Genomic DNA, 13228 nt, shown 5'->3' on the forward strand with positions numbered 1-13228 from the left:
GTGAATGCTCCAACACTGGAAGTTACTGCACAGCCATTTGTCTGAAATGGTATAGGGTTTCCTGCCTGAACAGGGGGTTGGACTAGATGACCTCCAAGGTTCCTTCCAACTTCTTTTTTATTATTATTATTATTATTATTATTATTATTATTATTATTATTATTATTATTATTATTATTATTATTATTATTATTATTAAAGAAATCTGCAAATGTGGAGAGACCACCCCACTCAAGCCCTTTGTCCCTCATCCCACCCCTCAAGGCCATTATTTGGTGAAATCATTTGGCTTCAAAAAGAGCTTCTTTGTGGGTTGGATCAGTCCACTTCAAGGTTGGCATTACCACTCCATCAAATTAGCATGAATAAATTAAGATAGACAGGGCCAAGAGAGCCACAATGTTTTATTAACATCCTCAGATCCCGGAAGATTAATATAATCCATGCTATTGAATCAGGTGATGCAGCAGTCAGAAAGAACTAGGGCATGTCAAAAGCAGGTACGCAAACCAGCATGACTATGAATGATTTGATACTCCGTTCATCCACTGGATGATGGCTAGGGCTATAATTGAATAATTAATTCCTGATGTGTGTGTGTGTGTGTTTTGTGGGTCTATCCCAAAACCTGACCGACAAAAATACCAGTTTCACCTCACATATAAAAGTGGAAGTGGGTTGGTTCGGTGAATTTTACTAGCAGACATTAAGAAGATAATCACGCCCTCCGAACAAAGAAGATGTCCTTTTTCTCCAAATAATAGTGCTGGCTTGTGTTTGAAAGAAAGTACTAGTTTTTCTGACTCTACGTCTCTGTGCCCTAAAAAAAAAAGAAAAGCAGACTTCCCCTCCCCCATCTCTAGGACGAGAGTGCTAGAAATTGAACACATTTCATAGTCAACAGTAGTTAGAGGAGCCATTATACTGAAGAATAACAGGTTCCTATTCTCGGCAAGGCATCTCTCTTGATCGCAGTCTCTGGTACGTTCTCAAACCTATACAGTTATTTTTATGCACAACTTTACATTCCATGCTAGGAAAGGAATTATCCTGAACGTGCATGTTTAATGTTTTGCTTCTCTTCAATTTTACGCCTTCCTTAATTCTTCAGAGACTGTCTCCCTCCTTCATTGAAACTCTGCCCACAGATCCCTGACGCTGGGTCTGGCCACACACTGAATCAGATTCCACCTACTGCGGTTTCCTAGGCAACCAGTTTAGCCTTGGAAACAAGCTGCAATGAAGAAGAAGAAGAAGAAAAAAAAGGACGGGTCTGTCTTCCTGTCCTGTAACATTTTCAGTTCTGACAATACCTCATGGCTTAAAAAGCCAGACTATGGAAACAAATGAACATCTCCTTTTGTTATTTCGCCCCCCACCCCCGAGTTTTGAAAGAAGAGAGCAGAGAATTGCTGGAAAACAATGCCCACAACAACATTTATTTTACACCTTTTTTCTATGCTGTTTGAGCATATGGCTATGGTGTTGACGTAAAAGAAGGCGTTAAGACCCCAATGCTATCAGTTTTCTTGCTGGCAGGTCACAAAATATTATTTCAGAGTTGAGCAGCAGTACCACCACTATGGGGATCCTTGGGGGAGGGAAGAGAGGGGGACATTGCAAAACACCCATCATGGTGTTGCAATGCAAACTCTGCTCCTTCTTCACGAGTCTTGTGATGTTTCACTTACGCATGCAAGAGGTAAGAGTGTGCGCTGCCATTTTGACAAACTCTCTAGGCTTTTGTCCGCTACCACTTAGATTGCAGTTTAGAATGACATGGGGCCATATGTCCTGTTGAACTTAGTGGGATTTGATTCTGAATAGACACGTATCAGATTGCAATTCTATCCTGGGCCTAATGGCCTCCAGATGGGTCTACATCTACCGTCAATATGGTTAGCTGGGAGTTATAATCCAACCATCATTCATTATAGCCTCGGCAGGACACTTAATGGGGGAATCTCATTGTAGACTTCGTAGAAGGAAAGCTGTGCTTGTCTATGATAGTCAAAAATCACAAAGAGTCTGGTAGCATCTTTTAAGAAAAAGAAACACATTTTATTATGAGACATAAGTCCTCCTGCAGGTGCCACCAGACTGATTTCTAGCTGGGGAAGTCTATGAAAACAATCTGAAACTGACATTCAGCATAATTTTATGCACTTTTTCATAGATGCAAGCAGTGGTGGGATTCAGCTGGTTTGCACCAGTTCGGCAGAACTGGTAGCTAATTTTTTGTTGCCCAGGCCCAGAATGGACTTCCGGAAGCGGCATCCACACACAGAACTGTTTGTTCACATATCTGAATCCCACCACTGGACGTAAGGCTCACAGACTTCAGTGAGACTTACACTGCAGTATTGCAGGGTTCAGCACCTCTTTTTCACTGATACATGGGAAGGTTCAAAAGAGAAACCAGAGCCATAAAGGTTTTAGTTAACCACAGCTTCTAAATCTGATGTCATTCAGATATCTTCGTCTGACCCAGAGGATGGTGGGAATTATGTTTGATTAAGCATCGATTAAGCATTTCTGTGTCTTTTTGTAAAAAACCACAGTATGTGTAATACCACTTTCTGTGAGTAGTTATATTACTCTTGAGGACAAGGCAAAACAAACATGCTTAAAATCCAGCAACAAGGGAAGATTATCGTCAGCTGTTCTGTGTGCAGATAGGGTTTCATCCCTGGCAGCTAGTGTTAGGAGTAGAGAAGCCTGTGGTCTTTAAGATCTGCTGGCATCGTAGATAACGCTGAGCTTGTTGCCCATACGGTCAGATTCTAAATGCAGCAATTCCCTGGGTTCCTGGTCATGAACAGAGATGGATTGATCTTCAAAACGCTTCCTTCCAATTTGCAGAAAAAGAGGCTCAAAAGATCCATATCAAGCATTCATAGAGGCGCATGTAGAACTCCTGCCCAGCCTATTTTATTGCTTAATAGATTCACTGCAGTGCCTCTAGGTGAGATGGGTGACAAACAAGTCAAAACTAATAATATTAAAGTAATAAAATAAAATAAGTTGTCTGGAGCAAGAGGGTAGCAAATGCTGAATTCAGAGACCACATATTCTTTCCTCTCCTAACTTCATAAGAGGTGAGTTCAAGAATCAGCTCTTGTCCGGTGTTTGTCAAAGGAACTAAGAGATATGGAGTTTCCTGAAGCATTTTGCTTAGATAATTGGATTTTTCTAAACAGTAGAAATGTGTGTATTTACAGACGGACTAATATTACAAGCACACCCTAGTAAGAAGTGAGCTACTTCCCCAAAGGGTAATTCTTAACTCCTAAATGTAACAAGGGAAACTTAATTTTTCATATAAACTTACTAGGAAGGAAAATGGTTTCATAGTTAAAACACATCTATACTTGGTTGCAAAATTCCTGCATGCTGCAACATTAGAAGGACAAAGAAAGCTCTGGAGACTTTGTCATGTTGCACTTTTTTTTGCAAGTTTTATAAGCAGAGAATAATGGAAGTACAAGACAAAGGAAAACTATGGAATTTCCAGAAAACAACTGGCTCCCTCTTTCAGTACAAACTCTTGCCTGTCTCTCTGCAGCAGTATTTGCACAACACATTCACTTGTGGTTAACAGAATTATGGTTTATTTAACCCAGGGGTAGGCAACCTTGGCTCTTTTATGACTCGTGGACTTCAACTCCCAGAATTCCTAGCTAGCTCAGGAATTCTGGGAGTTGAAGGCCACGAGTCATAAAAGAGCCAAGGTTGCCTACCCCTGATTTAACCTAACAGCCTACATTCAGACATCTCACTTAACCATAAGCTAACTACGCTGCTGGGCTCAATCTCTCCTCTGACATACTGTATATTCATTGGTACATGAATCAGATAGATTCCAGATATGACAGTAATCCATTAGGTAATAGAAAAAAATCAATTTGCTTCCAATTGAGTCCAAACTTTTTCTTGTTAAGCGAGATATTTGTTAAGTGACTTTTGACCTATTTTATGTCCTTTCTTGCCACAGTTGTTAAGTGGATCACTGCAGTTGTTAAGCTAGTACCACGGTTGTAAAGCGAATCTGCCTTCCCCATTACTTTTTTCAGTGCTGCTATAACTTTGAACAGTCACTAAATGAACTGTTGTAAGTTGAGGACTACCTGTATTTATATCAACAAATTAGGTTCCATTTCAGGGTACTCAAGTGGTTCCACTCCCAATCTTCTGGAACCAAAGCAAGGAGATGTTTAACTTGGAGAAGGGACCATTGCAAGTCTTGTAATAATTGTCTTAAAATGTATGAGGTTTTGTTGCAAGATGATGGAGCAATTTGGGTTTTTTTTTGCTCCTTGTTCCTCCAGGAATGAGTTGGCTTAATGAGTGCCAATTAAAAAAAATGCAAAGTAGATTTCATCTAGAGCTTACAAATATTTTTTTCTTGCTTGTTGTATGGAAACTGGTTGATTCACCTTCATTTGAGCCCTGGTGGCGCAGTGATTAGAATGCAATACTGTATTGCAGATTAATTCTGCTCACAGCCAGGAGTTTGATCCTGACAGGACTCAAGGTTGACTCAGCCTTCCATTCTTCCAAGGTCGGTAAAAAAACACAACACCCTAGATTGTTGGGGGCAATATGCTGACATTATAAACTGGCCAGAGAGTGCTCTAAAGCACAATGAGATAGTATATAAGTCTAAGTGCTATTGCTTATTTATAAATGTGAAGGGAAGGTTTGATGGACAACCGTACATGAGTTATAAAGGACTTCCTCATTAGTAGTAAGATTAAGCAAGATCTTTCAGCACCATTATTCTGTTTTATGAATGAGACAATATGTGGACAAAGCAGCTTCCACTGTGGAGGAATGTAGTCTGGATTCCCAGGAGGGAGGGAGTACATTCCAGAGGAACAAAAGACAGTGAAGTTTAGATCTGAGTGGGAGGAGGAGAACCATAACAGCTCCTCCCTAGGAATTCTCAGAGTATATGTTTAATAGTGTAAGTAGTTTGCTTTATTTTGGCAAGATTTCTAACTATGGGTGAGGAACAATAAAGGAAACTGCTTGGAAGAACCTTTGTGTGTCTTCCTTGATCCACAATCAAATCCTCTGGAAAAAGCTGACAGAGATTGTGGCAATAGCTGATATTTATAACTGCTTATTTATACCATTCTTGAACCATGCAAGTGTGGTTTGTTAAATATGTACAATTTTCATTTAAATTCAGCATACTTTTTACACACTAATAAAAAAACAGAATGGGCAAAGTGTGGATGCCTCATGAATATTTATAACAGGCAGAGACTCCAGATAGGAATAATAAAAATTCTCCATCTAGTGGACAGATGAGCTATCACGTCTCTTGATCTTGGATGCAAGGCTGACATTTATGCTGTGATAATCCAAAGCAGCAATGAGTTTGCAGTTTTTTAACAAATGAAAGGCTTCAAAGTCAGTATGAACAACAAAAAAGGTGGTAGCATGCAAAGTTTGCATTGGATTTCCTTGAGTTTTGCAGATAAACATAAAAAGCTTTTTGTAAGAATTTAAGAACATTAAGATTCAGCATTATATATTGATTAATCCCAGCTCTTTCCCACCTGAAGACCAGGTTTTGGCATTTATGCAATATTTAAGTCTAAAATAGTAGACGTGACCATATCAATGCACGTGTTCATAAATCTCTTGTGCTTTCAGGTCATTTTTCCTAATGATTAAAATTGTAAATAAGAAGACATAGTTTGAGAATGTAACTGGATTGTTTATGGTTCATTGTCCACAGCAAATAGAGGGAACTAGGTAGGTGTTGTTAGCTGCGAAGCCGTGTCCGACACATCGCGACCCTATGGACAACGTTCCTCCAGGCCCTCCTGTCCTCTACCATCTTCTGGAGTCCATTTAAGCTCACGCCTACTGCTTCAGTGACTCCATCCAGCCACCTCATTCTCTGTTGTCCCCTTCTCTTGCCGTCAATCTTTCCCAGCATTAGGCTCTTCTCCAGTGAGTCCTTCCTTCTCATTAGGTGGCCAAAGTATTTGAGTTTTAGCTTCAGGATCTGGCCTTCTAAAGAGCAGTCAGGGTTGATCTCCTGTAGGACTGACCGGTTTGATCACCTTGCAGTCCAAGGGACTCGCAGGAGTCTTCTCCAGCACCATAGTTCAAAGGCCTCAATTCTTTGGCGCTCAGCCTTTTTTATGATCCAACTTTCACTGCCATACATTGCAACTTGGAAGACCATAGCCTTGACTATACGCACTTTTGTTGACAGGGTGATGTCTCTGCTTTTTAGTGTGCTGTCTAGATTTGCCATGGCTTTCCTCCTGAGGAGCAAGCATCTTTTAATTTCTTGACTACAGTCCCCATCTGCAGTGATCTTGGAGCCCAGGAAAATAAAATCTGTCACTACCTCCATTTCTTCCCCATCTATTTGCCAGGAATTGAGAGGGCCAGATGCCATGATCTTGGTTTTCTTAATGTTAAGTTTCAACCCAAGTTTTGCACTCTCCTTCTTCACCCGCAACAAGAGGCTCTTTAGTTCTTCACTTTCTGCCATTAGAGTGGTATCATCTGCAGGAACTAGGTATACACAGTAAATAATGGTTCTATTAGTTATGCTTTAGTACAGGTGTGTCAAACTGCCAGCCCGTGGGCCAGTTGCATCATACGGAGGCCACGCCCACCCCAGCTCCGGCAATGCAAAAAAAAGTCACAATACGTCATGACACGTCATGTGAGATGGTGAGTTTAATACCCGTGCTTTAGTGTGTTATGTGATTAGAGGTAGTCCTTGATTTTTAACCATTCGTTTAGTGACTGTTCAAAGTTACAAAGGCACTGAATAAAGTGACTTATGGCTGTTTTTCACACTTACAATATTGCAGCATCCCAAAGGTCGCTTGATCAAAATTCAGACATTTGGCAACTAGTTCAGATTGATGACGGCCGCTGTGCCACTTTTGCAATCTTCTGACAAGCACAGTCAAAGGGGAAGCCAGATTCAATTGTGGCTCGATTGTGATTGTAAATCAAGGACTAACTGTATGTCCAATAATGGAATAGGAAGTAAAGCTGCAACCATAACTGTAAATACGTAGAGGCATAAGCAGATAGAGGTCTGCTAGTAGATCTCTAGTGTCATTGGTAGTTTTTCCTGATTCTCCATGATCCGACAGATGTAATTTCACTAGGATTATGTCTCACTGATTTTTTCTGAATTTTCAGATGGTTATGCGTCTGCCATCATATCTAGCCACCCTGTCTTTTGTCAGCTTCTTTGGAATTGCTTGTTTTTCCCCCCCATCAACCAGTGTCTTCTCCAATAACACCTGCATTCATATTATATTTAAACTTTATTAATAAATATTTAAATATATAAACTTCATTTAGTAGTGAACAATATCTTCTTCCTCATGATATATTTCATAGTCTCCAGCATCATAATTCAAATTCTCTTCCTTAAGCCTTTCCGATGTTCCAGCTTTCAGGGCTACATATTACAAATACAAAAAATATGGCCTTGACAATATATATCTTTAATGTCAATATTGAGGTCTCTGCACTTTTTCTAGAAATGACTCAGTCATTCTTCCAAGTGGGAATGTTTCTTTGTTTCAAGGCTACTGTCACCGTTCATGTGAACTCTTCATCCTAGCAAGATAAAGTCTTTACTATTTCAACTTCTCCTCTGCCTATTTGATTATTGACATAATTTGTGGAAAGGGGGGAATATTAATACCTTGATCATCCAGAAATACCTTTATTTGCATGCAGATGAGATTACAGCAGACAATGTGTAGACAGATGATTTATAGACGGTATTCAAGGTCAAAAGACAGTTACGACTCACAGTGTCTGCACGTGAAATGGAGGAGCACGTGTATCTGCCAGTTATGGAGGAGATCAGGCACGGAGCCAGGAAGCAGCAGGAAGTTTAGCTCAGATAGAGGGGAAACACATCAGAAAGGGGGAGGGATTGGCTGACCAATTAGCATAATGTATAATTTCCCAAGGAGTGAGAGATCACCGCAGCTGAATGCTCTTGCAACATCATCCTATCCTGGCATACCTCACCCTTATTCACCAGAGAACTTTCACGCCCAAGGGGGTCCCACAGGTTTCTTTGGCATCAAGGAGTGAGAGATCAGACCATTCTGACTACGCCAGACATATGACTGTACAAGAGTGGAAAGAGGTTCTTCAAAAACTTGGAATATGCTACAGGTGCTGTGCTTCATATGACCATTTTGCTAAAGATTGCAAAGCCTTTGTCAAGTGCACAGAATGCGATAGCGACAAGCACGCTACAGCTATGCATCCTGCTCCACTTCTAGGCAATCCACAGCAACCAACTGCATCCAACCCTGCTTCAAATTATGGCGGGGAGCAGCATTATGGTCTTCTCTTACTTTAAAGCAATGAAACATTTGCTCAATGTCAGCGGTTATGGCAACGGGTTCCTTTCTGAACCTCATGAGTACACCTACAAGGTTGTTGGTTAAGTTTGGACCTGTGAGAAGAGCGTCATTCAGGGACACACCTTGATGCTTGGCACTGGAGTCAAACACTACCCTGATTTGCTTTGGCTTGCGTGGATGATACACACCAAAGAAAGGCAAATACCAGCACTCATCATGTTCTTGAAGAGGTGGAGCTGGCTGAGCATGGTCGTTGTCAAACATCCTTTTCATAAAAGCAATGAAATGGTCTTTCATTTTAGACCTGTTCTTTAATGTTCGTTGTAGTGAGTGGAGTCTAGATAGAGCTTGGTTGCGACTCTGGTAGTACAAAAAGGTAAAGGTGCAACCCAGCTGTTAGACATATCTTTGGAGAATGCAGTGTCCATCACGTTGGTGAATTCTCTGTCTTCAACTGACATGGCTATTCTCTTGTCATCACGTGTAGTATGAAACACTGTGCTGCCTAAGTTGTCATCACAGGTGACAGAGGTAAAATCAGATACCTGGATGATGTCAAGAGGCTTCTCCTTCACTTCATAGTGGTGAGGATATTGTCTGAAGTGAGATGCACGCCCATTGCTTAAGATGTTAGTTTTAAAGGAGTTGATCTCAGACTGTGTGCGCATCCTGTTTAAGCATACATCTCCCACTATTACCCAGCCTAGGTCAAGTCTTTGTGCATATGGGGCATCGTCAGGTCCTTCGCACTGCTGGCGGATTCTATGAACTCTGAGAATGTCGCTTCCCAGCAAGACCAAGATGTCAGCATTCATGTCCATTGGTGGAATCTCAGTAGCCAGGTGCCTTAAGTGGGGATGGTGATACGCAGCTTCTGGGGTGGGAATCTCTTCTCTGTTGTCTGGTATTTGGTCACACTCAACCAATGATGGCAATGGTATGCCCTTAAGCGCTTTGATATGAGAAATCATGAACCCATCAGCTCTTCTGCCAGAAGTCTCCACACAACCAGAACAGGTGTTGAGCGTATATGGTGTTGCATGTCCTTCTATGCCAAAGATATCAAAGAATTTGAGTTTGACCAGGGATCTGTTACTCTGCTCATCTATTATGGCGTATATCCTGGCAGCCTTCTCGGGCTGACCCTCTGGATATATCTTGACTAGACATATCTTGGCACAGCATTTGTGAGTGAAATCTTTCCCACACACTTCGGTGCATGAAGATGACACATTTGTAACTGGAGCATGACGTAGTTGCTCCCCGCCATGGTTTGAAGCAGGGTTGGATGCAGGTGGTTGCTGTGGATTGCCTGGAAGTGGAGCAGGATGCATAGCTGTAATGTGCTTGTCACTGTTGCATTCTGTGCACTTGACAAAGGCTTTGCAATCTTTAGCAAAATGATCATATGAAGCCCAGCACCTGTAGCATATTCCAAGTTTTTGGAGAACCTCTTTCCGCTCTTGCACAGTCATATGTCTGGCGCAGTCAGAATGGTCTGATCTCTCACTCCTTGATGCCAAAGAAACTTGTGGGACCCCTTGGGCGTGAAAGCTCTCTGGTGAATAAGGGTGAGGTATGCCAGGATAGGATGATGTTGCAAGAGCATTCAGCTGCGGTGATGTATCACTCCTTGATGCCAAAGAAACTTGTGGGACCCCTTGGGCGTAAAAGTTCTCTGGTGAATAAGGGTGAGGTATACCCGCATAGAAAGCTGTTGCAATAGCGTCTAGCTGTGGTGTAGTCCCTAAGGCTTGTGCTGGCTGTCGATTCAACCGTTGTTCATTGCTGGAAGTTACGTTGTCATTGGCAAGAAGTGATGCAGTTTGAAGTGTTGGTGCACCTGTGTTGTGGCGTTGAAGAGGTGCAGGCTTTTGTAGGCTTGGGATCTGTGTGCTGTCTGTAGGAAGTACAGTTGACGCACCTACATTGTAGTGTTGAGGAGGTGCAGGCCTTTGCAGTTCTGGGGTGGTCTTACTGTACGCTTGGGTTTTACAGCAGAATCAGCACACTCAGCTCCCTGAATGTCTGTGAGGTCTGAAACATGATGCATCTCTTTTGATTCAGTGATAAAAGAGTGTTCAGAGCCTTGTCTAGACATTTTGCAAAAAAAAAGGTACTGTCTGTTTAAGCAGATTGCAGCTTAAGCAGGGTTTAAACAAAGTCCAATGTACAGACAGTTTTCAGCTTTGCGCAGCCACCTGGGTGCTGCTTGCGTGAGTGGGTACTGCAGCGAAGTTCACCCTTCGACCTCTAGGGGTCGCTGTTTGCTTTAACATAAATCCAAGCTTGCTGTTTACTTTCTGCATTCCAAGAGTAAGGGCCTCTTTCACTCAGCAGTAAACCAGGGGCTTGGTTACCAAGGCAACTAATTATTTTATGGCCCTTTTATGGCTGCTCTCAGCAGTCTGTTAAACAAAGAGAGTTTAGCAAACTGACAAACTTTTTTCCTTTTTTGAGTAAAATTCAGATCTAAACACAAATTGGGTTTGCAACACAGGATGTCTGTGATCTTCCCAGTCCAATTTGGGGAAAAGGCAGTTTCCCTTTGGAGAAGACAGACAGGGAAATTTTTGGTCCTGCATTTGATTTCACAAAGGCTTGAAGATTACAAACAGTCTCTCTTTGCAATTAGGAACATTTGTAAACATTCAAAGTAGATCTGAGCAGAAATCCATTTGCATTTCAAAGTCTCTCCAAATTACTTTAAGACGCTGGCTAGAAATTCAATGGCAAAAAAAGGCAGTAAGATTTTAACAGGTCTTTTGGCTGGTCTCCTCAGGAAAACAGGAAGAGACAACAGTTCACAGAAACACAAATCCCAGAAGCACGACTCTGTCTCTTGCAGAATCAGCTGGAGAATGGCGAATTAAATCATCTCCTTTTTTATTGCAGGCAGGCAAGGAGTTCAAACTGTCTTTTGACTATTCTGGATCAAGCTGCTGTATTGTGATTGATCCCTTTGTTAAGACCCCTGTGCTGGTCTGTATAAGCAGATGTTATCACTGTTAACAGCTCTTTTCCAGATAGCAGAACTCATGAAATACCTTGATCATCCAGAAATACCTTTATTTGCATGCAGATGAGATTACAGCAGACAAGGTGTAGACAAATGATGTATGGACGGTAATTAAAGGTCAAAAGACAGTTACGACTCACAGTGTCTGCACGTGAAATCTGCCGGTTATGGAGGAGCACGTGTGTCTGCCGGTTATGGAGGAGGAGAGTCCCCAGGGAGAAGAAGGAGGAAGTCCATCCCAGAAAGGGGAGGGGTGTAAGGCACATGGTTAGAAGGAGGAAATATGTCATAGGGAAGGAGGAGTTGACTGACCAGGTTAAGATAGCATATTATAATTTCCCCAAACAACCACGTGGTGGCAGCACAATTTATGTTCTTAAAGATTGCCTACAATCTACTATGGTGTACATCAGGGGTGTCAAACTCAATTTCATTGAGGGCCGCATCAGCATTGCGGTTGCCCTCAGGGGGCCGGGTGGGTATGGCCAGGGTGGGTGTGGCCTACTGGGTGGGCGTGGCCAGCTCTACATCATTCGCATCAAGGGTGCCTATGGGGGCCTGGGCAGGAGTGGGACAGATCTGAGGGTCTCTGGCAGAAGGAGGGTCTCTGGGCCAGGGCCAAGGCAGTGGGGGCCGTTCCCTCACTGTTTCCAGGATGGCTTCGCGGGCCACATGAAACCATTTCGCGGGCCGGATCTGGCCCCCGGGTCTTGTGTTTAACATGTCTGGTCTACATAATCAACAGCCTCAATATAACCCATGAAATAAATTAGACATCTTTTTGGAACTCCATTTTCTCTTCCAGGCACCAAATGTTACCAATATGATCTCAGGTCCTTCTGCCTCTTTTGAATCCGGCTTGTACATCTGGCTTTTCTCATTCCATGCATTACTGAAATCTTAATGGCAAAACTATTAACTTAGTAGAAGATGAGATTAAGTGTGGTTCTATTAACATTATTTTGCACTATCCTATAAACTGATCTTTTGCCATCCCTTGGCCACTGCTCTATTTTCTATACCTGCTTACAAACCACAAGTAGCACTTTAACCGTATCACCCTCTTGTAGGATTATAAAAGTACAGCTGGTAAATATTCAGCGCCTGCAGCTTTGTTAGTAGTAATATTTTATAGGACCCTTTAGATTACTTTTGCAGAATGTTTGGCTGTAGTTCAGTAACCAAACCTTGTATGTATCAGTGATTGGGAGATTATTTATTCCATATATTTGATAGTTACTCCATACATTTGCACCATGTTCTTTTTTCTCCAGTAACTCTGTGTTCTTTGTCTTTTGTCATGCTCATCGTTGCCCAAATATATTTTTAGAGATTTTTTTTTCTAATTTTCATCTCTCTTATTTGCTTGTTCTTTGCATTGTTTATAGAACTCTTTGTTTCTTCTTGTTTTCCCTGAAAAGATTTACTGAGGCAAAATTCTGTCTGTTTCTATCGCCTTTTACATTCTGCCTTTTATTGGATATTTTCAGTATATCAACAGAATTATTTTGCCTTATTTTCTGTTTTACATTTTGGGTATTTTATTTGCTTCCTCTTCAATGATATCATAAATGTCAGTCCTTCAGGCATTGTTTTTAATGAACCTAATCCATTGAATCTAATCCTTTTCTCCATTGCACAATAATTTGGAATATTTCTGAAATTATATCGTATTGGGCTGGTGATTCTATTGATTTCCTTTCATTACAATTTAGCAAGGCGTTTGCAATCGGAACTGCAGTCATCAATCACAAGGCATTGGTTTTGCTGACTGAATGGAGCATCCCTTATTTTTGCTTGTCTAAGTGTTGCTTGTCAATACGATTTT

This window comes from Vipera berus, assembly GCF_964194415.1.
Source record: "Vipera berus genome assembly, chromosome: 3".
In the NCBI taxonomy this organism is placed as follows: Eukaryota; Metazoa; Chordata; class Lepidosauria; order Squamata; family Viperidae; genus Vipera; species Vipera berus.